Source organism: Alexandromys fortis, unplaced genomic scaffold (genome assembly GCF_014885135.2).
Source record: "Alexandromys fortis isolate MF-2015 unplaced genomic scaffold, M_Fortis_MF-2015_v1.1 scaffold_229, whole genome shotgun sequence".
NCBI classification, from domain to species: domain Eukaryota; kingdom Metazoa; phylum Chordata; class Mammalia; order Rodentia; family Cricetidae; genus Alexandromys; species Alexandromys fortis.
In genome coordinates, this window is record NW_026068122.1 from 218,108 (window position 1) to 243,967 (window position 25,860).

At 42.0% G+C, this 25,860-nt stretch overlaps 1 protein-coding gene and 1 long non-coding RNA gene across 3 annotated transcripts in view; one reads left to right on the forward strand and one right to left on the reverse strand.

Moving 5' to 3' along the window:
- The window catches only part of Lgr4 (leucine rich repeat containing G protein-coupled receptor 4), a 102,278-nt gene that overhangs the window by 7,687 nt on the left and 68,731 nt on the right, over positions 1 to 25,860 (forward strand). The gene's annotated exons all lie outside the window — the stretch shown is intronic.
- LOC126490432 (uncharacterized) overlaps positions 25,712 to 25,860 on the reverse strand; it is a 2,820-nt gene continuing 2,671 nt past the window's right edge. The window contains exon 2 of the long non-coding RNA XR_007589187.1: positions 25,712 to 25,836. This is a non-coding gene — a long non-coding RNA (uncharacterized lncRNA). The remainder of the gene's footprint in view (positions 25,837 to 25,860) is intronic.

Genomic DNA, 25,860 nt, shown 5'->3' on the forward strand with positions numbered 1-25,860 from the left:
TGGCAGTCTCTTCTGTGAAACTCGAGGGGTTGATCCATGACAATGATAAATTTCTGTGTTTTTGCTGGTTCTCTTAGGGGTACTCTGTGTGAGCAAAAGCTTTGAATAAAGTATATACCTCCTGAAGGCTTGACCCACCACCGACTTTCAGGAGCATGGAAGCACATAGTTACTCTTAGCTTCTAGATTAACATCCCCCCTCCCCATGTGTGCAGGAGAATTCTCCACAGAAGGAGAGGGCAGCATCTCCAGAAACAGGTATACCTCGGCAAGCATCTCCTAGTGTGTCAGCATCTATTCCGTAGTTGGGGGAGAGGAAAAACAAGTAGTGCCAGCTCTGGACTTGAGGTTATTGTCCTGTGCTCTTCAGCCTTTTGTTTGACTTGCTGGTCGTATTTAGTATTTGTATTTTCTTTTTTTTTTATTTTTTATTTTTCGAGACAGGGTTTCTCTGTGGTTTTGGAGCCTGTCCTGGAATTAGCTCTATAGACCAGGCTGGTCTCGAACTCACAGAGATCTGCCTGCCTCTGCCTCCCAAGTGTGCGCCACCACTGCCCGGCAGTATTTGTATTTTCTAAGTGTCACAGTTGTTCTTTGGCTCTTCATTGAGCTCTCTTACCTCATATAGTGGAAATGTTCACAGACTTCTTGGTACAGTGTGGGTTTGATTCACAGGAAGCAGATATTAAATGAATTAGGTATATTTAACATATTTTGGTACCATAGTTTGTTTGTTTGTTTGTTTGTTTATTTATTTTTGAGGCAGGGTTTCTCTGTAGTTTTTGAAGCCTGTCCTGGAACTGTCTCTTGTAAACAGGCTGGCCTCGAACTCACAGAGATCCACATGCGTCTGCCTCCCGAGTGCTGGGATTAAATAAAGGCATGTACCACCACTGCCCGGCATGGTACCATGGTTTTACTAGGACACATTTGGCATTCACTGACATTTAGCAGCCTAGCATAAACCCAGTTTTTATCTTTTCTCCGATACTTCTGCTGACCTATTTTGAAAAATTTTTCCTAATTTTAATTTCTCTGTGTGTGTGATGTGTATGTATGTGCATGTGTGAAAGCACAGATGTGCCACAGCATGTGTGTGCCGGTAGAAAACAACCTTAGGTGTTGTTCTTGCCTTCTACCTCGTTTAAAATAGGATTTCCTGTTTTCTGCCTTGTATATCAGGCTACTTGACCTGTGAGCTTCTAGGGGTTCCCCTGTTTCTGCCTTGTATATCAGGCTACTTGACCTGTGAGCTTCTAGGGGTTCCCCTGTTTCTGCCTTGTGTTTCATGTTTGCAGTACGAGTGCTTTATCCATTGAACCATCTCCTCAATCCCCAATATTTCCTTTTCCTTTTTTCTTTTTCCTTTTTCTTTTTGAGATGGGCTCTTCTGTAGCTCTCATCTAACTAGCCCTGGCTGGCCTAGAAATCAGTGTGTGCAACAGGCTGACCTTGACCTCACAGAGGTTTGTCTGCCTCTGTTTTTCAAATGCTTGGACCAAAGGTATGTGCCAACATACTTGGCTCTAGTATTTTTCTTAAAAAGAACATTTATCTTGTTGGTTTTCAGTTCTCCTTGGTCATGGTCCATGGTCATATCATCTGCCTTTTATAGGGGGTGGGTTTCGAAGCTGGGTTCTCTATAGCTTTGGAGCCTGTCCTGGAACTAGCTGTTGTAGACCAGGCTGGCCTCGAACTCACAGAGATCCTCCTGCCTCTGCTTCCTGAGTGCTGGGATTAAGGGCGTGCCACCATCATCTGCCTTTTTTGTCACTGTAGGGTTCCAGTCGTCTTTGCTAGGCATGCTGTCATGAACGACTTTCCGAAATGACTTTCGTGTTTTAAGTTTTTGGGTTGCAAAGGGATCAAGAGGTCAAGCAAGTCAGTTCATCACTTGGGGCTTCAGACTTCCCATCTGGAAAAAGAGGGAGGTTGCCTTACTTCCAGGCTTTACTTGGTCTTTACTTTATCTTGGTCTCTTTGACACAGAATGAGGACCCCATGTATTGTCATTTCTTTGGAGGAGTTAATAGGTAGCTGCACATGTGTACCATTAGTTTGTGATTTAAGATTCTGTATCCTTCTCCTTTGGCTCTTTGGGTGGGTATCAGTCAGAAAGCTGGTTCTAGATTTTATAGGTGAGCCACTGGGCTGGTGGAAAAGTCTGCTTAACCACCACGTTTCTAAGAATATCCCAGTGAAGAAACATTAGTAGGTGTGTTTTATAATGATGTTGCTGTCTTACAGGTAAGGTTGCTTACCTTCTAACAGGAAGGTCTGTGATGGTGGGGAGGAGGGAACCCAGAGGAAATAGGACTTTTTAACCTTGATCTCTGGGACTTGATGCTGCTCTCCTGACACAGGTGATCAAATAGCAGGGTGCTGTCTCAATAGAGAAACAAAGTGTCTTTCTGCAAACAGCGTGTGACCTTGCTCTATAGAACCAGACTTTGCAACAGTGAGGATTTTCACTGAGTAAACTCACCTCCAGGAATTCTCTCAACTGATTCGTTTGGTCACTTAATGTTTGGGATGGCTAAGAGTAACTCAGAATTCACATTTTAGCCACAGTCTTATTCCTTTCTGTCAACTGTGTTTCTAGAAATATTCAGATGCTAGAACTTTTTCTAAGAAGTATTTTGAAAAGTTTTTTTTTTTTTTTTTTTTTTTTTTTTTACTGGTTACTGGCTCTCTCTCTCTATATATACACACACATACATACATATATATACATATATATATACACACATACATATATGTATTGCTTTGTAGATAAAGATACACTTATTCTCTTAAGTAATTTTAGAAATGACATTCTTTTTAAAGATATGTCATTTCTAAAATACTGTATAGTTTTTTCATTCATTTTTGACACTGGGATTTAAACTGTGTGTGCACTCAGCACATACTTGGCTGCTAAATTGTGTCCTTGTCCCTGGCATTATTGTTTGCTTTTGATTTTTTTTTTTTTCAGAAAATTTAAAAACTGACGTTTTGATTAAGTCCCGCTTTGAAATGACTCATAAGCCAGAGCTGCAGCTAACGGTGGCTGCAGTGCCCACGACCTGTTTAAACTGGCTAAGTGGTTCAAGTACAGTTTGCATTTTCTTACCCTGGGTTGCTTTCTTCAAAAAAAAAAAAAAAAGTTTGAGATGTTTTTGTCATTGCCATCTTGACATTTGCCTGGTTACACATGAATAGCCCAATCCAATCCCTCCGCAGGGAGACTAGTATGGTCTGGCTTTCAATAGGCTTGCCACTGACAAAGAAAACATATGGAATGTTTCATTCCTGCCCTTTACAAACAATCTGGGCTTGTGAGGGCACGCAGCAGAGCGCTTCCGTCTTCATGATAGGTGGGTACACTTCGTACTAATAATGGACTCTGCTACTAGTAAGCAAGCCGTGCTTGCAAAGCCTGGATACCTGTGTGAAAAGGAAATTCCACGCTTTGACCGAGTCAGTTTCTAATATCGATTTGACTGTAGTTGTATTGTCTGCTTTCATGGGTGCCCACTGAATCATCCACTTCACGAAAGGGAGTGAAATGTTCTCACACACACACACACACACACACACACACACACACACACACACACGGCATTTAGGTGCTGTCTTTCCAGATTTGATGTGATGTGTGAAGGGAAGGGGGGGGAGGGGATGCTTAATTCCCCGGAGACCATGCCTGGAGGGCTAACTGTGTGTATGTTTATCTTCTTGTCAGTCCAAAGAAAGAGATCAATTGATCATCCTTGTGCTAGCCTAACACTGCTGCATGGGCCATTAAGGGTTTTCTTCACTCTACCAGCCTTCTGCTGAAGGGCTTTGCTTCGTTCTCTCTGGATCTACAGGGAAAAGAGGCTCATTGACCTGCTAAACAGGAGCCAAGAATATGGAAAAGAAAGGGTAGGCTAATTTCTGGATTTACTAGGCTTTATTTTGTGTTTGGAACTTGCCCTTAGTATCCCCTCTGCTTGAAATGGTACTCAGTAAGAGAACGATAAATAAATAAATAATGAAAGAAAGCCCAAGATATCCCCCAATGAGATGATTCATTTTTGCTGAAGGAAACAATGACGCCCATGTCATCAGCTCTTTTCCAGTCCCTAAGATACCCCAGCCTGAATTTCTAGTTTCTTTGTTTCCCCTGCTTGTGGACTGGCTTTGACAATGGTCATGATTTATCTAAGGGATGTCATCTCCTGCTGATTGTTTAGTGCCACATAAAACCAAATATTTAAATTTATCTATACATCTTATCTAAAAGTTATTCTCATGGCTCCTGGCATCATAACTGAGCGTAAGCTGCATAACAGTTTAGCTCATAGAAGTTAATGTCTTTCACACTCTCTTCTGTAAGAGTTATTTCTTTTGTAGTTTTTTTTTTTGTTTTGTTTTGTTTTTCGAGACAGGGTTTCTCTGTGGCTTTGGAGCCTGTCCTGGAACTAGCTCTGTAGACCAGGCTGGTCTCGAACTCACAGAGATCCGCCTGCCTCTGCCTCCCAAGTGCTGGGATCTTTTTGTAGTTTTTAACCCAAGGTCTTGCACACACTCAGCAGTGTGCTCTACTACTAAGGCAGTCCTATCCTTTTGTAGTTCTTTTTTAAATTTTTATTTTTTTAATTTTGAGACAGTGTTTCTCTTTGTAACAGCCTAGAACTCATTCTGTAACCCAGGGTGGCCTCGACCTCACAGAAATCTTCTTGCTTCTGCCTCCCAAGTGCTGGGGTTAAAGGCATGCACCACCACCCGGCTCCTTTATAGTACTTGGTAAGCTTTTCCCTAAATTTTTTGACCTTGGAGGGCTAAATTTAAATTAAGATACATATTTATTTATTCATTTTATGTGTATGCATGTTTTGCCTGGATGTTTATATGTGCACGACGTGCCTGCCTGCCTGGTACCTGGGGAGCTCAGAAGAGGGTGTTGGGTCTTCTGACACTGTTACTGCAGATGCTTGTGAGTCACTGTGGAGGTGCTGGGAACTGAACCCAAGTCTCTGCAAGTGCTCTGAACCGCTGAGCTGTTTCTAGAGCCCCGAGTACTAAAATTTTTAAAACTTTGTTTTCTGCTCTCCACAAATGAGTCTACTCAATTTTCCTTTTTAGTGTATAATTATGAATTTATAATGAGGAGAAAACCCATCCCTGTGTTAAAATTGACCCTCATTTTTTAGTGCCCAGTTTGTTATTTAGGACACACATTTTTGAGATAGAATCTTGATATATAGCTCTAGTTGGCTTGGAACTCGTTATGTACCCCACGCTGGCCTTGAATTGGAAAAAACCCTCCAACCTCAGCCTCCTGAATGTGAAGCTCCCATGCATGACTGAGCCCCACCCCTAGCAGTACACAGCTCTTGAGTCTAGGGTAAGTTAAGTGTGGATTTATAGGAACATGTTAGTCTCAATTTGAATGTCTTCAAACTATGGCAAGGCTGCCATTGATTATTTATTTAAGCCTAGTTAGTTTAGTATCCAGCATTAGCTGAACCTGTTAAAAATTGGTTTTCTTTAGAAGTTTGTAGTTCTAAAAGAACATTTTGTAGCACCCCTTTTCATCCATAACATTTACCCTGATACCCTGAAGACACCTGCAGAAGCAACCTATTGTAAAACGTTTCACCAAAAGTAAAGTCTTTGGATTGTTTGGATATGTGTGTTTGAAAACATGATTTTTTAAAAAAGATAGAAATTTGGTGGGGAATTTCTGGATCTGTCTTCTATATTAGACATATTATACGTGCTAGTTATAATTTCTATAAGTATTTAGGTCCATTTCTGGGTTCCTGTTGTATGGCTAAACAAAGTAAGATTTTCAAGGATTCGGTAACTTTCTCAAACACCCACACTTAGTGGGTGATGGTTTGTCTGGAAACTCAGGTGTTTTATACTTCAGTTTGCTCATCTGTGTTGTTTGCTTGGGTATTTGAGAGTTTATCATAAGAGAAAAGAGCGAAAAAAAGATCAGGGCTTCCAGGTGGTGGTGGAGCATGCCTATAATCCCAGCACTTGGAGGCAGAGGCAGGCGGACACCTTACATAGAGCCTGAGTTCCATCCATTGAACCACTGGTGAAAGGAGAGAGCCAAGTCTTTCCTGCAAGTTATCCCTGGGTGTTCACATGTGAGCCATGACACATGACGTGTGCATGCACACAGTGTGCGTGCGCACACACACACGCACACACACATACACAAGAAAAGTGAAAAAAGAATGACGGGAAGTTTAGATTATTAGAGGAAAAGAGAAACTCAGGACTGAAAATACAGCATGCTCTAAAGCACATATATAGCCACACATCTCTGTTTGTGCGAGACTGACCTGATTGGAGCAGCTAATGTTAAAGTCTGTGCACTCTGGGTGTAAGATGAAGTTTTTAATTTATAGCAGATGTTTTAGGGGGAAACTGTTAGTCTCCCTCCCCCTCCCCCCCAAACTATAGCTCCTGCTTGTCATTGGCCTGCAGAAGGAAGAGGTGAATACAATCAAGGTACAATACATCTGTGTATGAAAATGTCATAATGAAATCTGTTGCTTTGTACAGGAGTATAGGCTAATAAAAGAAACAAAACTTGAAAGAATGAAGGACTTTGATGTGCACACCGGCAGAAAGCCCCACCTCACTTAATAGTGCCAGGTTCATCTATCAGCATTTAACTGTGGCTAGCTTCCTCTCTCTTGGCGTGGATATGGAATAGGAGGATCAGATCTGCTAGCAGGCTCGCTTTTCTGTTTCTCAAGGAGCAAGTCTCTCAATGTGCTCCTTTAAAGCAAAGCCTTGAGAAAGATTAAAAAACTAAGTGTGCAGTGTGATGGTTTCCATATAGCTGCCCCCTTTCACTGCCTGGAATTTCCTGCCCTTCCTGTGGAAGATGTTTTTATAGGGCGGCCCGCATAAAAGTGAATCACCCATGAGCCGTTTTTTTCCCCCCAAGGCATTTCATTTACTCAACTTGGTATTAATTTAGTTGGTACTCTTTAGTTGACTTGAACACTGTGTTTGTTGATAGTGCGAGCTGATGTTTATTAAGCTGTTAATATTTTACAGACTTCATGAGTTCCCGCTTGGATCTATGCACACTTTTTCCTTTAGCAGCAGGGCTATTTATGAGTGAGTCTGTGGCCGTAATTGCAGTGTTCTGATGATTGCCAGCGCCGTCCTGGAGAGCCATTTGCTTGCTGATTATAAAGGTCGTTTTGTTTTGTTTTCCTCCGGGAAGTGTTTCCCCTTTTCTGTTCGCTTACATGGCATTGCCAGGAAGAGCTTTGTGGTCTCCCTGGCCTTTCAGAGAAATCCTCACCATCCTCTTGTTATTCACTGCTTGGGAAGAATGTTACTGAGTGCCAGGCGGTGCGTGCAGTGCTTCACGTGTGGCATCTTCCAGTTACACTCTCTCCTACGTGCTCTCGGTCATCTAGAAAAGGAGAAACTTAGCGGGTGTGCTTGTGTGAGGGCTGTTGCTGCAGCTCAGAAGAAAGGTTTGCAGTGGAGGTGTTGGGTTTGGCTTTCTAGATCAGAGTACATCCAGGGATGGTTTGTGCCTCCAGTCCCAGCACTTGGTAGGCGACCCTGGAGATTACCTGGAGTACTAAAGCCGGCATGGCTATAGAGACTCAATTCTTCTCTCAAAGAAGAAAAAAGCCAGGGTTATTTGGTTGAGTAAGTTTTATAACACTGCCCTTCTGTGCTTTCTTGCAGATAACCAGTCGCCCACCTTATGTGTCTTAGATAGTTGGAAGTGTTCATTTCATAGAGCAGGAATTACTTTTGGAGAGGTTTTTGTTTGGTCCACTGCTTAAAATGTCCAAAGCCACTTAGACTGGAGATTGTGAAGGGGTGTAAAGGGTGTGTGGCACAGAGAATGTAAACCTTCTCCTGTTCTAAGCCTCACCCCCCAATGATGATGGTCCATGGGGGAAAGTCTGTCTAAGTCTCTCTCTCTAAGTCTCTCTCTCTCTAAGTCTCTCTCTCTCTAAGTCTCTCTCTCTCTCTCTCTCTCTCTCTCTCTCTCACACACACACACACACACACACACACATATACACACTGAGGGCATATGTTCATATCTACCTGTTTGTGGACTTGATATTTCTTCTTTGCTAAAACTTTCAATCACATAAATTATAATGCCACATTTTTGTTGGTACTTCTGGAATTTCCCTTCCTTCTGAGTGCACTTCTAAAGAGGTATGTCTGAGCTGGAGCTGGACCTGGCGGATATAAATCCAAACATTTGGGAAGTAGAGACAGAAGGGGATGAGTTCAAGGTTGGTTGGAATACACACACACACACACACACACACACACACACACACACACAGACACACACACACAAGTGTCTCTGTGTGTGTAGCAAGATACTATTTCAAAAAATAAACAAAAAGGGAGGGATTGATGGAGGGAGGAGAAGTAGGAAAACTGGGGGAAAAGGAAGTAGTAGATCTGGCTCAGATTCCTGCCAGAGGGAAGAAACGATTTTCTACCAGCTGTCCCAGAACCGCTCCCAACCATCAGAGCAGTCAAGAGCAGAAGCAGAAACGGCAATGTCAGAAAAGGCGTCCATCCTCTTTAGACCTGGTAAATCTCAAGCATCCAGTAAGACTTTCTGACTTGTGTTGATACAGCTGGTGCTGCCAGATGGTGAGTGCTTCCCCCTCGTCTGTCCAGCCTCTATGGGCCGCGTACGCTTGGTCTCATAGGCAACAGATGACTTCTTTCTTTCTTTCTTTCTTTCTTTCTTTCTTTCTTTCTTTCTTTCTTTCTTTCTTTCTTTCTTTCTTCCTTCCTTCCTTCCTTCCTCCCTCCCTCCCTCCCTCCCTCCCTCTCTCTCTTTCTTTTTTTCTTTCGATTTTTTTGAGACAGCGTTTCTCTGTGTAAAAGCCCTAGCTGTCCTAAAACTCACTCTAGACCAGGCTGGCCTCAAACTCACAGATATCCATGTGCCTCTGCCTCCCAAGTGTTGGGATTAAAGGCGTGCGCCACCATCGTTGGGCGGCAACAGATGATTTAACTGGGAGAGAGAATGAGAAGATACTTGAGCTTTGAGAACAGTATTTATAGAATGGCATCAGTGTTCTCCAACTTAGAAGGAGCGTTACTCAGATAACAAGTTAGTGCTTAGAAAGTAATTGCTTCAGCATGTTTATGATATGCCTGTTATATTTGGTGCTGGGGACACAGAATTGAATGATGCCTGATCATGCCCCCACCACCCTCATATCACTTACCTGCTGGGTAAGGAAGGAGGTAGTTAATTAGACAAAGGTCATGAAACACAGCAAATCTTATAAGATCTGGCGATATTAAATATTGTCCAAAATAAAGCAGGATGAAGGAAGTTTCTAGTTAGGTTTGTCAAAGTAGGTTTGCAAGAAGTAAAGATGGTCAGCCAACATCTCTGGGAATATGAATCCATCTTCAACACTGGAAAAGCAATATATTATAAAGTTTCTCCCTAAATATCCCTAGGACTCTTGCTGAGGCCAGGTGCCAGCCAGAGGGGAGGGACCTTTTCTCCCAGACCATCTTGCTGGAGCTCCCCTGGCTGGCACTGCTCAGCTGTGCCCTCTCTGGAAATCCCAGCCTCACGTTACGATGCCAGAGTTGATGTGCGGAGTCACGGGACCTCCTTGTTCCTCCTCCAATGTGGTGACATTGAACAATTCTCCCTTTTCTGCTTTAAGGAAAGAAAAGTTATTCTCCGTGCGGCAGCAACAATTTGATTTAAATATGTAAGGAATCCGAATCCGTGTAGCAAGGAAAACTAGTGGAAGAGCATCAGACAGGAGTGAAGGAACCGGTACATGCGAGCACACAGGTGGATCTCAAGAGCAGGGGGTTAGATGCTCGAGGGTTGAAGGACAAAAGTGTAGCGACGGAGAACAAATCCATGGCAGCTACAGTTAGGGAAGAGATGGCGTGATGGGGGTGGGGCATTCCCTCGGGATGATGGACATGGCAGTATTGTGAGTATACATGTGAGTTAAGAAATGAGCATCTCTAGCTTTGCTGTGGGGCAGGCCCATTATCCTAGCTACTCAGGAGACTAATACGAAAAAGATGGTCAGTTTGCGGCCTGCTGTGCGACATAGTGAGTTCAAGACCAGCCTGGGAAATTTAGATAGACCATGTCTCAATATAAAAAACAATCATTGAAGTCAGGCAGTGTGTGGCACATGCCTTTAATCCCAGCACTGTGGAGGCAGGGGGCCAGCCTGAACTACTTAGGGAGTTCCTATCTTGAAAAACAAAAACAAAAAAAAAAAGCAAAACAAAAATTGTTTTAAAAGCTCGGGGTTAGAGTTTAGTGGTAGAACACTTGTTTGACGTATGTCATCATGAAGGCCTATCTGGGTCCCTAGTACTGCAAAAAGAAAAAAAAATACGGCATATAAAACTAGTCAAACCTCGTTAGGCCCTAGTTTGGGAAATATATTATACCAAAGTAGACTTCTTGGTTTAGCTACTGGGTTATGGACATGTAAAATTCTCATTGGCAAGAGCAAGGTGAAAGATTTATAGGGACTCCTGTCGTATTTTTGCGGCCTCCCGTGAGCCTTAAAGTATTCCAAACATGAGTGGTAAGAAACATACTGTTTAGAGTCCTGGAGTCTTAGTCTTGATTTTACCGTTTAAGTGGGAGTAGGAAACACACTCTGAAGTGAGGCAACAAATGTGTGGCTGTGGAGCCAAAGGCTCTGCACCTTTGGCTTCAGGGTCAACATTGTTTTGCTCCCTGAGAGCATCACTGAAGTTGATTTGTTACTGAGCAGCTGTTGTGTAAGTGGCTTCCCTCTTTCTCCCCAACTTCCTGCCTTTGTGTGTCTCTGTGTGACTCTCTGTCTGTTTCTGTCGTGTGTGTGTGTGTGTGTGTGTGTGTATGTTCGTGCATGTACATTAATGTGTTCTGAAACAGAGGAAGTACAATACTTTAGGTCTACGTTAGGTCTACCATTTTGAATGGCCACAGTCGTGTCTTCTGGATGGAGCACCCCTTCACTTCCTATTTACTGATGGCAATGCTTCATTACTGAGCACCCAGTCTAGGCACTGTGGGTCTCTCTGCCTGTGAATTAGTAGCAGTTTTGCTTCTGATGGCTCAGGATATTTGCCTTAATTGCTAGATTAACCATTTTTTTTTTTTTGCCTCCCACAAAAGGTGCACACATTTGTAAAGAGATAGGGTGAGTGAATGAAGTTTTAAGCACTAATTTTTGTGGTATTTAAGCAACAATTGTCCAGATTACCCACAACCTCAGTTCCCTTTCATGAGTCGTACGGATGGGCTTTGTCACCATTTACACTTGATTACTTCATTGCTAACCCCGGTGATGTGATTTACCATGCAAAGACTTAATTATTCCTTTCTGGCTTAGTTAGAAATTTCCTCCAATAATTGCCTCCACTGCCCTTTAGCCTCTTAAATGTTTAGTTTGTTTGGAAGAACGTGACTGCTCAGTGAGCAGTTCCAAGCCCAGCAGTGTCCAGAGCTGTCTTTATCATAATTTCTACCCTTGACATAGTGACTGAGGCCTTGGTTCGTAAGTGATGGCTGGTGGGTGGTTGTTCCTGAGGGTAGCGGTGTCTGCCAGGCATTCGTCTCAAGGTGCTTTTCATGGCTAAATAGCACTAAACAGTTCCCGAAGGCCTTGATTTGAGAATTTGTTATTTCCTAATTTTAAGTGAGAAGTTATGCCAACTCTGGACATAAAACTAGATTCTTTAAAACAGCTTTTTGACTCACAAAACACTTCAGTTTGAATGTGAAAACTTTTAGGATTTGTAAGAGCTATTTTTGTAAGGCCGTAACGTGAAATCCTAGTTATATGGTAGAGACAAGATCATTACATGTTATCCCATTCACTGGATGTTATTTTATGAACAGCAAAGAGGTTTATATTTAGGGTTATATTTAGGGTTACCAAAGAGGTAGTTTTCATTTTGCTTAGTTCTAAAATATAGTTGTTACATTTATGGCCTGAACGCAAGGGATGGAGAAGAGATCATTTGTTTTCTGAAAATAATTTTGTATGGCAATGAGTTTAATTCCAATTCCGTTTGATTCTCAGAGTTGAAGTTTGTGGATTGAAAGTGTATTTTCAGCCAGGAAAGTATTCTGCCAGGAAAAATTAAAAGTATTCTTTTTTTTTAAAAAAACAAAAACAAGTCTTCATTCTACCCAAGACTCTGTTTCAAGTAGTAGTAGCCATGTCTCTGTAGACAGGTTGTAAGGGTTGTTCAATATTACTTTTTAGGTTTTATGTTTACAGCATAGTTTTAGTTACAAGGCCTGTGCCACTTCAGTTTCCTTCAAGGATATTAAGCGCTCCATTTCCTATGGGGTGAAGGTAGGGGGACAACAGCGGTGTGCTCGGGATAATTAGGTGCTCTCAATAGAAACAATGCCAAGTGCTAAAAGTTTTTATTTTATTTATTTTTATTTTGCATATCAATTTTAGCCCCCCTCTTCCTCTCCTCCTGCTCTCCCCATCTTCCACCCCCCCCCCCCCCCCCCATCTGCTCCTCAGAGAGGGTAAGGCCTCCCCTGGGAAGTCAACTAAATCTGTCCCATCACCTCCTTGAGATAGGACCAAGCCTCCTCCTTCCCTCCTGCCTAGGCAGAGCCAGATATCTCTCCATAGAGAATGCGCTCCACAAAGTTGGTTTGTGCATTACAGTTAGATCCTGGTCCCACTGCCAGAGGCTCCATATGCTGTCCAAGCCACACCATTGTCACCTGCATTCAGGGGGCCTAGTTCAGTCCCATGCAGGTTCCCCAGCTGTCAGTCCAGAGTTGGTGAGCTGCCATTAGCTCAGGTCACCTGATTCTGTGGGTTTCCCCATCATGGTCTTGAACTTCTTATTCATGTTGCTCCTCCCTCTCTTCAATTGTACTCAGGAATTCAGCCCAGTGGTTAGCTGTGGATCCTCTCCTTCCTAGCTATTGGCCGTTCAGGTTTTTATTAAACCTATCAGTAGAGGCCTTAGCCAGAGACACATCTTTACAGATTATTCCTCAGCATAAAGAACTCCACCCATTTACGGGTTGAAGAAGAAGCAGAGTAGGAACCTCTAAAGATATAATAGGGTACACGCACATTTACACACACATTCCCATGTGAACCTACACACGTTTAGTGCCTTTTCTCTTTAGCCAGGCCCCTGTCATGGCATTGTGACTTTAACTTTTGCAGCTGGATAGCTGACAGCAAATGTTGAATGAATTTCCTTTTTGGTCTGTTATAATTTCACAGATTCTCACCACAGCATGCGATTTTTTTCTCCCTATCCATATTAAATCAGGAGCTTTTAGCTTCTCCTACAGACCTAGTACTTGGTAGGAGAGGCGTGTATGTGAGAGTTGAAGCATAAGCCATTGTTTAGTAGAGGTCAGTCCCATTACCTGTCTGTTATGCGACGAAATGGTTTGACTCCTGTGGACAGTGGGATGATCCCTATGTCTTGGACAGGATGGGTCAAGTTTATCGTTCTACCATGAGTGGCCAAAGAACTTAAAAAAGTAAGGGCGAGTTGTTCACTTCTCGAACTGTCCACTTAATGATTTCGGACCATGGTTGACCATGGATAACTGAAATCATGGCAGTGAATCTGAGGATAATGGGAGTACTACTATTGGATCCTTCAAAAGTAATTTTAATGTACTTAACATGTCCAGCCTACAGATGTCTGTTACTTGAATCACATTTTTCCCTTACACCTACCTGTTGAATGCTTGATGGTGTATGCACATGCGTGTGTGTGGTTGCATATGTGCTACGCTTGTGCAGAGGTCAGAGGACGGCTTGTAGGTTCTCCTTCCTCCCTGCGAGTTCCAGGGTTTGAATTCAGATTGCACTTTTCAGCTGAGCCATTTGGCCAGCCCTTGAATTCTTTAAGTAGTAAGTTCCAACCCACCTCATCGATGAGACATTTCATACATGGTTGAAATAAACTGTTCTAATACTGTCATGAGTTTTTGTTTGTTTTTGAATTTAAGTAAGCATTGGTCATTTGACAGTTGTAAGAACTATCTGGACAGTGTTAAGATGGCAGAGCCATCTTCTTCTTAGGTCAGTGGTTTTCAGCCTTCCTAATGCTGTGACCCTTTAATACAGTTCTCATGTTGTGGTGACCCCAACCATAAAATTATTTTCTTTGCTACTTTATAACTGTAACTTTGCTATTGTTATGAATCGTGATGGAAGCATCTGTGTTTTCTGATGGTCGTGGGCGACCCATGTGAAAAGGTCATTCAGGCCTATAGGGGTTGTGACCCACATGCTGAGAACCCTGTCTTAGAAGAGGATTGTAAGCAGTTTGACCTGTTAACAACTTAATTACTTATGCTGGTCAGATAGCATCAGCTAGGTGAGTTCCTTTCCTTGTTGATCCCTGGAAAGAAAGCATTCACATGGGATGACCTTCCTTTTAGTTGAATTTGAGGGAGAAAAGTCATATGTTGGTCTCTGGCTTGTATAGAGTGTAGAAGAAAAGTAAACCCCCTGTCCTCAGAGGCCTTGCTACAGTGGTTGGTTCACTATTGCTTTCTTAGTCTCCTTGAAAAACAGCGTGAGATGCTTGAGTTTTCAAATGCAAATATGTATTTACGGTTTTAATACTTAAATCAGATTCATGGAATGAGTTGCACAATGAATAAATTGCACAGCAAGTTCACTTTGTTTCTGCAGTTTCTTTTTAGTTAACAAAACTCCAAATGATTTATTTTAATGCAATGATGGTCTTAGTGTAGTAATGATTTCATTAAATTAGGGCGTAGCGGAATTGCTACATATAATCAAATGTTCCTGTACTTAATGCTAAGGTCTTTGAAAGACGCATTAAGAAAACAGTGATTTTTGCTTTACTTTTTGTTCATGTCCCAAACTCTTTAATTTCTTAATACCAGTGGCTTTGACTCTTGCAAGCACTACGGGGAACAGTGACGGTAATCACAGAACCACAGGATGTAGGTCTGGAGCACATGTGTGGTGCAGTACCAGTGGGAAGATGAGGAGGACGATACGGACCATCGATGTCCATTAACTCGAACACTAGCAGCTGCCCGTAAAGCGCCTGCTTAGCTTTCACAAAGCCTTGAGTTAGAGCCTCAAACTTGCAAAAAAAGTTTGCTGTGTTTCTTTGGAGAAAGGATGAGCCTTGGTTATCCTTAAAAACAAAACAAAACAAAAAAGAAGATTTGATGTACTCTTGAGGAAATATGCATGTGAGCTAGAGCAAAAATGTAATTGTAGCCGTCACTACAGTCAACATTTGGCTCGGTCCTTAGCTTTAATCATCCACGAGCTTGAATCAGATCTTACTTGGGGTCTTTAGCTCTTGCTTGCTTCCTGACTTTAGCTCTTTGTTGCTCTTATTTTTCTCTTGCATGTAACATGTGTACTGATCTATGTTGAAGAAATTGAAGGGCACAGAAGTATGACATTTGGAAATTGTCTTTTACTTGAGAAATTTTATAAGTTAACCTGCTGAGCCAGAGTTTATACCATCAACAAGTATGTGCTTGGTGTTCTTTCGGGTGTATTGCTGTCTTCAAGGGCAGACAAGGGGAAAAGTAAGGACAGAGCTTCCTGGTTTAATTGGAACCAGGGTCTTCATATGTGCCAGGCCTTAAACTCAGAGCATACACTTGTTAGTTCACTTGATCATCTCGACTGTATTGGAGAGGTCTTTATGCCCTTTAAATAAAGCGAGCCACTGTTATAAAACATTTAATTAGCTAAATACATTAGTAGTGTATATCCAAGGCCATGTTTTATAGTTTCTAACCAGGAGTTGAACCCATTCTCTCTGATTCTAGGGCCTGTGCCCTTTTCCCTGACACTAGCTCCTAAGTGTCCGTTGGTCATGTGGTTACCAATGAAGAAGACAAAATGAGTACACAAAGAATTAGTATGAGAGCACCATACAGAATCATGGACCGAGGTCTGTGGGAACAAGAGGAGGCCGAGGGACTCACTCTGCTTTGGGACTGGGAAGCCTTCCCAGCTGAGGTGACATTTGAGCTGGGTCATTTAGTCTTCTGCAGGGCAGCTGCCAGGTTCTGCCTTGTTTGAAATAAGCACATTTACAAGAGAATAGCGGGGCACATTCCACTTGACGGATTAGATTGACAGATTGAAGGTAACTCCCCAGAATGATGGCTTTGTTAGGTGTTTGTTCTCTGAGAACTCTACCTGCCACTCCCCTTTGCTGAATTGTGGCAAGGAAACTGTCACATTAAGCTGTCATTCAGGATATTGGGGGGCGGGGGTGGCAAATTATGGGCAGGAGTTGGTATTTTCAGAACAGCCTACAACCCGGAAAGATTATATTTCAGAGCATTTAAAAACGTACACAACAGCCCTTTTTTTAATCTGTGCAAAAAGAAAATTGGATAATGAAAAGTTAATTAGGCCATGGATATTTTTAAAGCTCAGACATTCTGATTCTTATCCACCATAATTAGATGAATCTTTGTTCAGGCTAGGACAGAAAAAGAAATCAATTATAGACTCATACACTATTCTTATAGAGCATTTTTAATTCTAAAAATACTTTATGTAATCTTTTTTAAAGAAATGAGTTTCTAAGAAGAGGCTTTGATTCCAGCTTGAATCTCCCTTATTTCAGTCATCTAGTTGTTTGCTGTAAGACTGTCTCGTATATTTTGCTATTTCTTTCCATTCGTGTGTGTTAAGTCGTTGAAATGTTGAGAAGACGGCTCTAGATCTTTCTAAATTATGGCTGCTCGCAGTTTTTATTTCTGGAGAAATGGCTGAACAATACTTTGGGGTTGGCACTCCCCTCGCTAGCCCCTGACCCTGCCCTCCCACTGCTTCTAACCAACCCTTCTTTCACCCTCCTGTCCCAAGCCCGAAATAAAAAGAACTTGCTTTGTTACTTATGATAATATTTAAGCTCTAAAATTTTAACAGTATTTCAGTTGCAAATAAATGGAAATTGTGTATTCTGTTTAATGTGTTTCAGAAAATCCCTGCCATTTTTTTTTTCTTTAAATACTAGAAAACAGGCATGTAATGCCTCATTGAGAAAAGCCTGGAGGGGTGCTTTGTGCAGGTCTTAATTAAGGGCTTTGAAAGACCAAACAAAAGGAAAAAGGAAAATGCTACAGGGTTATTGTTATTCCACCCCATTGGCTCAGCTAGCTGACCATCCATTGGAGCATTTTGTCCATTTTGAAACTGAATGACACTTTTGTTCGTGATTAACAGAGGTGAAAGAAGCCAATTATTGGGCCCTCTTTTTCCATAGAGCAGCTGCTGTTGGATTTAACTGCAGGCAAATATGGCCTTTTACTACTGCAGGGATGTTGTGATGACAGTTTATTTTTATAGAACTATGTGACTGAAAACAAAGCCTGTCTGACTCTTGTTATGAATATGCCCTGGAATTTACCATGGAAGAGTGAGTTTGTCGAACTGTCTTGTAGTTCTCTGTAAAAATTGCATATATGTCGTGTATGATACTCGTGTGCATATTTTAACATCTTTTTAAATGTAAGGATTCAATGGTAAATCTGTTTTTTTTACTCCGTACATTTGTAGCTCCTTCAACCTTTTCCTGTTTTACTTTTAATGAGCTCTCATAATTTATTAAAGTTAGGAAGCAATTAGTGGGAGATTGAATGGGTCTTGAGTAAGCTTCAAGCCACTCTGATCTACAGACTACTTAGGTGGGACAGATGAGTCTCAGAGACCACCTACCATTAGTGCAGAGTTCCAGCTTAGCATTCAGTGGTAAATGAGCCTGGGGAGCTTTCCCTTGTGTCTTGGTATTAATGAATATACAGTAAGAGTTGCAACTGGGCTCAGGGCATGAGGACTGTCAGGGCAGATTTCATTTTAATATGTTTTCGGGCTGTGAGCATGCAATAGCTTTGAGGGCTGTGGACAGTCACGGTTCCCTTTAGTAAAAAAAAAAAAAAACTCTAAGCCTTTTTAGTTTCCAAGGGTGATCTAAAAGCAGCTCCACCAGGAACAAAATCAGCATGGTTCTGTGTACTCAGAGAAGGACATGTGTATTCCTGTCTTGCTTCTGGGACCAGTTCTCCAAAGCCATTTGAGAGGCTGCTGTGGTCTTTCTTGGGCCTTTCTGTATTGATTGGCAGCAACAAATCAGCGGAACCTGTTCTCACTCTTCAGTTGTCTTCTGAAGATGAGTACATCCTAACTGATCCTTAAGCTCCCTGTTGCTATCGCTGCACGAATAGAAAGTGTGCTCTATGTGTTTACTTTACTCATCATTGTGACAAAATACGGAACAGAAGCAAGTTGTTTTGGCTCATGGTTTCAGGACATTTCAGTCTGTCATGGTGAGGAAGGCATGCTTGAGAGAGCAGCTCAGCCTGGTTTGTAGGAGCAGGAGGTAGTGTCTTTGTTTAATCCTTAATTGGAAAGTGGAAGCAGCTAGTTTGGACTGTGACCATCACAGGCCCATCCCTAACAACTCACCTCCTCCAACTAGGTGCCACTTCTACAGAGATCTCAACCTCTCCAGACAGCACCACCAGCAGGGAACAGATACAGGAGCTCTTGGGAAACATTTCAAACCCAAAGAATAACAGTCCCTAAAGCTTTAAAACAAACTAAGCACATTTTTACAGCAAGATAAGAAGCTTGGTTGTGCAGTTTCATGGGCCTGACTGTCATATGAATAAACATTGAAGTTCACTTAAGACTAGAGAACATGTCTTCTTTCTGTAGACTTTAAAAAAAATATATAAAGGGCCTAGAACTGAGCTGTGTGTCTCTTCCCCTCGGGTTCATTCCCTTGCTTCTCTGTCCCACATCTTGCTTGTGTGCCCTCTGACGCTCTTCCTCAGACTGATGCACTTTCTAACATCCTCAGTCTGGAGGACAGTTTTCCTTGTAGGCACCTGGATTGAGGTCGCTCATCTCCCTGCACTGTTAAGGGAATAACCAAGCATTGGTGTTCTTGCCCCTCCCCGTTTCTGCCTGCTGGTCGTCAGGATTCTATCTTCTGGTCCCTGCTCCTTCTGTAATCCCGCCCATCCGTTCCTCACCGACACTGTCATCAGCTAGTTTCTCTGCCGTTCTCTTTAAAGCCAGACTCATGGTCCAGTCATTGTTGCTGTCATGTCTCCTACAGTAGATCCTATCATTCACCTCATCTAGACAAACCTTCCAACACTCTTGTCTCTTAGGAGTTCTACTTCAAGCCTGCTCCAGACATTTATCCCCATGGCTACATTTGGAATGCATAAAACTTGTAACTTCCAGCGACTTCTGACTTTTTTTCTTTTTCATCTCTTTATTATTCTAAATTTATAGTTTTCAACCTTATTAAACTGCCAATTTATGAATCCTCACACTTCTCTTATTTCTCTGGTCAGATTAGAGGCTGCTGTTATTCTTTACTTTTCCTCACCATTATTCTTAACCTTCTTATTCTATTGTTCCTTCGAAGCCCACTTTTTATGTAACGACATCCATCCTTTTAGGTGATCTCTGCCACTGTTTTGTGAAATGCCTTACTGCCCTGCTTCTTAAACTGTGTGACCATATGGGGTCTCATAACCGAATGTAGAAGTCACGAAAATTTTGTCAGCTGTAAAAGATTTCTGGATGGGTGACAATCAAACATTAATTCAAAATCAAATGTGCGATGTAGCCAAGATATTTGCACACCATCGCTATAACCATGGATTTTCACCATGTAGTACAAAGAATGCTATCTAAAACACCTTGGCTCAGATGTGAGATTGTTATGTGGTATGAGTTGTAGTGACTTTACTATATGTACAAATATGTCAACTCTTACAGAAACATACTGGGTTAATTCTGTAAACCAAGACCTCAAATTTTCCTACTGCCATTGACCATGGTGTAAATATTAGATTAGTGTGTCTTTGAATTGTGTTGTATTAGGCAGAAGTTTGATCTTAAGAACTGCTTCTTATGAGCTGGGTGTGGTGGTATACCACCAGGCTTTGAATCCCAGCACTCTGGAGGCAGAGGCAGGCAGATCTCTGCAAGTTCAAGGCCAGCCTGGTACGCAAAGTGAGTTCTAGATCAGCCAGGAAAGCCGTGTCTCAAAAACAAACAAACAAACCAAACCAAAAACCTGCTGTTTGTATTGATAAATGGAGTTTCACTGAAGAAAAATCATTAAATGAATTTTGTCTTAGCATTGGGATAGAACTTCCAGAAGTTTCTGATGTCCCTAAATATACTTCTGCTATTTCAGACTACATGCTTATCTCAGTAATGATAGAAAATTAAAATATTGATCAACTGTAAAAAAAAATGTTGAAGGTGCTCTGTGTCCTACAGTATCAAATATTTAGCAAAGATTTAATTCTTTAAGTGGAAAACACACTTATCTTGCTAGTATGCAAATTTAGTCTTTAATAACTGGCAGAACTGTACACCAAAAGGATTGGTATTAAATGAATTATGATTTATTATCAACAAATGTTTGATTTGTGTGCCCATGTACCTGAGATCATGTAAGAATTTCTTGGGTAAAAGGGGTTGCGAGCACAGAAGTTTAACAAGTGCTAACAAAGTGTATCCCAAACTAAGTGCCTGCCACAGGCACTCCCGGCTTCAGGAGGTTAACTGGTAGACATAGGCTGCTTGTATGTTCTGGTTTGTGCTTCATGCTGGCGCTGTGTGACTTTTGCCCAGATCATGTTACTCTCTTTGGCCCAGTGATTCCCCAGCATTCTTCCACATGATGCATACTGAAACTAGCTTCTTGGGGAATGGAGAGATGGCTCAGTGGTTAAGAGCCATGCTTCTCCTCTGGAGGACTCAGGTTTGATTCCCAGAACCTACCTGACTGTTCACAACTATTTGTAACTTCAGTTCCAGGGTTCCAACGCCCTTGTCTGGCCTCCTTGAGCATCAGGCACAAACATGGTATACAGACACACTGTAGTCAAAACATGCATACTCATAAGACAAAAACCAATCAAATAAACTTCCCCGAGCCTCTTGTTCTTGTTTTAGAGGCAACTGTGTGTAAAAGGGACATTAGCATTGGAGGTACAGCATGGTAGAACACTTCCTTTGTGTTTTTGAGGTCCTCGAGTTCAGATTCCACCAGCATGCCTGGCCTGCCTGTGGAACCCAAGCAATATGGACATAAAGTGTTTTGTGATATCTGGGCAGGACTTCTCCAGTGTGCAGGTTGTTGTACACAGAATTACCAGGAGGGCTGTGTGGAACACAGATTCCTGGACCCTCCCCCCACAGCTTATGGGTTAGCAAAGCTGCAGTGTGCTCAGGAACTCGCATTTCTCATAAATTCCCGGGTAATCTTGGTGCTGTTAGTCACGAGGGTGGAGTTTGTGCTCCCTCACCCCACCAGGCGTGCTAGGTGTGAACTCAGTGTCTCTCACATGCTAAGCAGATGCAGTACTTCAGGGCTCACCCCAGACACGAAGACCACTGTTTACGGAGTTCTACGTGTGTGGACTATTACCTTGTTGCCTTTCCAGACAGTTCCAGAAAAGTCACCATGTATTGTCAAAGCCCAAGAGTCTCTCGGGGAATAATGTTATGGAAACCTTACTGAAATTCAAACTTACTTTGGATATATTGAACTGTACTATTTCCTTCTGCATAGGTATGCAAAATGGTATCTTTCTAAAAATGAACTGCTAGGGCTCTACCTTGAACTTTACAGTCTGTTCTATAGTAGTTCTGTACCCTATACAATTGGTCCCTGTTTCTGAAACAGTCCGTGCTGATAACCGATCTCCAGCACAGGAAGATACTCAGAAGACTACAGACAGGTGCCCGTAGAAAACCCAAGAGACGTGGGGATTATGTCTCTCAGGTTTCATAGGTGGGAGTCATTGTGACTTGCAGGGTTATTGTGCGGGGTTATTGAAGAAGGGTCACCTGCTGGGCAGGCAGGTGTGTTTCTTCTCACGTTTTCTGGGCTTCTCTGTTCCCGCCTATCTTGCTTAAGATGAATTAGAGAGATTGTACCTCAAGGGACGTGAAAAGGTAACTATTGACATAAAAATACCATTTCCTGCAGTTTTTCAGGGGTTTGTTTGCTGTGCGCTTGGTGGCAGGGCACAGGTGCAGGAGGGAAGGTTCAGAGGACAGCAGAGAAGAGAAAATTCTGGTATTGGGAGTTTTGTCAGTCAGAAGCATTCTTGAGGGTATGTGGAAAGAAGTGTAATGGTTCCTCAGAAAGTTAAAATGGAGTCTCCAGATTGAAGGACTGAAGGCAGAATCTTTAAGAAATATTTGTATAGTCTCATCATGACCGCATTATCCTTAATAGTAAATAGACAGATAAACCCCAAATGCCATGACAGATGAATGGTAAACATTCATAATGGTAAAGTGTGGTGTGTATGTAATGAGATATCACTCAGTCTCAGGAGGGAAATCCTTTAACATGGACAAACCTCAAAGTTACTGCTTCAGGAAAGTAGACTACTTACAAAAGAATAACATTGGTTTCACTGGTATATAGTTCTTACAGTAGTAAAATTCATACACCCAGGAAGTAGAATGGTGGCTGCCATTGGCTGGCCAGAATGGGGAATAGGGAGGTAATTGTTAAACGCGTGTAGACATTCACTTTGGCAAGATAGAAAGCTCTGTGGATGTAGAGTGGAGATGGTTGTGTTCTCGTCTGAATATCCTTGATGCCTATGAACTGTATAAGAAAGTAATAGGTCTTCTATGTGGCCCCACTGTGGAAATGCTAAGATTCTTGTATTTCAGAGTTTCTCAGTTTTGGCATTGACATTTGGGGGCTGGATAATTCATTGTTGTATGGTTCTATGATAGTCTGGGTTTTCCTGAGAAAGAGAAATATTAGATTAAGTATATGGCATGTCTGTCTATCTATCTGCCCCCCCCCCCGTGTGTATGTGTGTGTGTTATTGAGACTTTGACCCACATCACTGGGGAAGACTTGATAGAGATAATATCTATAGCTTTTTAAACATATGCACACACACGCACACACACACACACGCACACACACACACACATATATATATATATATATATATATATATAGAGAGAGAGAGAGAGAGAGAGAGAGAGAGAAGAAAGAAAGAAAGAAAGGAAGGGGAGAGGGTGGGAGGGAGGAAAGGAAAAAGGGAGGGAGAGAGGAGGGGCAGGCAGACATGCTTACACACACACCTTTCCAGTTCTTTAAAAGAGATGATGGACCAACTTCCCAGGCACGACTGCTTTCTTTCCTGGCCTAGCATAGCCAGAAGAGAGCTGGTGCTGCTCTTATTAAATACCTGACTAGGGGTGATTAGTAAAAATAGACCCCCCAATTTACTATTTACGAAGAGAATATTATGGAGATAACAATGCTTTTAATGATTGTTTCTAGGCAGCATTTACAATTTTTTTAACTGTAGGAAATAGCATATCATTGATCTATCTGCTATGCATGGGTAAGTATGATTTCTTTTCAAAATAGTAATTTATTTAAAAAAAATCTTAAGCAGTGGGCTTCTTGGCTATTTTTAAGGAAGAAATTGCTAAGATACGATCTAAGTTTTAAAATAAGAACAAATTTGCATGTATTTGGAGTAACATACATGTTTACATTGGTTGTCCTAGTGTAGCCACATAAGTGGTGGTTTGTGTTCTGGGTCAAGCTGTTTAGCATGCCAGCCTTCAAATTTTACACCCATCTTATTTTTATGGGTTATGATGCTATCTAAATGTTGGGTGGAAAGCAACAGAATGACTGAAATAAAATGGGGAGGAAGGAGTTGTTTGGAGTTAAAATTGGTTAATAACAAATAAGCAAATGCATGCAGCTTTATTTTTATTGTTTTTTTTTTTTTCTTTCTCGAAACAGGGTCTCAGTATGTAGCTCTGACTGTCATAGAGCTTATCATGTAGACCAGGCTGGCCTTGAGGTCACAGAGATCCCGATGCAGGTTTCTTTATCCACAGTCTTCCTTCATTCTCCCCTTACCCATGCGGGGCAGAGACTGACTAGGCTCAGCTAAGTAAGCTGCACCTCCACCCCTCATCTTTTATTTCTAAGATTATATCCTTTTAGGTTTTAAGTACCATCTCTCTTCTGAAAATAGTCTCTGGGTTGTTTTGTAAATATTATCCTATGTCAAAGTAAAAAGTAGCCCGGTGCTGCAAACATATAATGTCTAGGCCTAGAGAGACTGATAGGACTGTGATGGGTATGCAGAAATATCCTGAACAAATAGTCTGAACACCCGTGACAAGAACAAGTGGCCCAGTAACTGTTTTCATTACCATTTGATAAAAGGTCACTGTAAAAATAGCAGGGCTCTAAGAAGAACTCTCTACTGCCATCATGATTTTATTTTTATCAGCTCCTTCTCACTTTTTCTTCTATGTAGATAATGAAAAACTATAGTAGAAGTACTATGGAATATATAAATAGCTTTTGTTTCTACCACACCAAATGAGACTCCCATTGTTAATAGGGCAAACCTTCTGGAAACATGATGGTTTTGGAACAGTTAAGTTGATTGCTTGTGCCTGGCTTTTGTTTGTTTTTGTTATTCTTTTGGCATCGTGGTGCCATGAGGAAGCAACATTCAGCAAATGACAGGTGTGATGTTCAAATCTTGCTTGGCATCTCTGGGCAGTTCTATGCAGAGGGTGGGGCAGTGGGACCTCGTAAGGTTGTGGTGAGGTTAATGCATGTGCATTGCTTGCCACAGTGTCTGCGCTTGGGTACCACCAGCTCCTTTTATTATTGCTGGTAGTATTATTGGTTAGCAGTGGCATGTGGCCTCATAAGTGTTATCTAAAGAGGCGATGTTATTAGAATGTCATCCTTTAGTGGGCTAGAGAGAAGTTGTGTCTAGTTGTCACATCCTGGTCTCTGGGTTGTAATGTTCTAAGTATGTAGGGTGTCATTTAGTATAATGGTGTGGGTTCCTAGCTGATGATGTGATGATTTATGTGATGAAAATGAGGATAACGTTAGGATTTTTAAAGAAAGTCTACTTTTAATCATCTATTTCTGAAAAGTGTGTGTGTGTGTCTGCATGCATGTGAGAGACTGAATCTAGGGCCTCAAGCATGCTTGGGCAAGGGCTCTACCCTTGAACTGCACCTCCTGACCCCCATCTTTAATTTCAGAAGGTTTTGAGGGTCATTATGTACCATCTCTCTTCTAAAAAAGGGTCTCATGGTTGTTTCTCACATGTTACAAAGATGGTCGTCTGATTTGTTTTTCACAATTTATTTTTATTTTATGTGCATTGGTGTTTTGTCTGCATATATGTCTGTGTAAAGGGATCAGATCTTAGAGTTGCAGATAGCTGTGAGTTGCCTTATGGGTGCTGGGAATTGAAACCGAGTCCTCTGGAAGAGCAGACAGGGCTCTTAAGCACCGATCCATCTCTCCAGCCCCCACAGTCTGATTTCGGTCTTGCTGAATGTATGGGATTTTGTGGATGGGAGTGAGCATTGCATTGATGTAACGAATGGGAGCTTTAGGAAGGAGATGGACGATAGGAAGCCCTTCTCCACAGTCCTTGGAAGATGATGCTGTTGAAGCCACTAGCAAGACTTCGGCTTTTCTTACTAAACAATATACATAAACTGGACAGGCATTAATGATGTTCTTTTCAGTTATACTTTGTTGAAATAGGAGCGGCAGGGCTGCGTCCCCGGCACCTGGCCGCCCGCATGGCTAGCTTATACCCAGAAATAATTACACGGAAACTGTATTCTTTCAAACACTGCCTGGCCCGGCTAGGTCCAGTTTCTTATTGGCTAGCTCTTACATATTGTTCTAACCCATTTCTAATATTCTGTGTAGCCCATGAGCTGGCTTACCAGAGAGGATCTTAACCTGCGTCTGTCTGGAGTGGGAGCA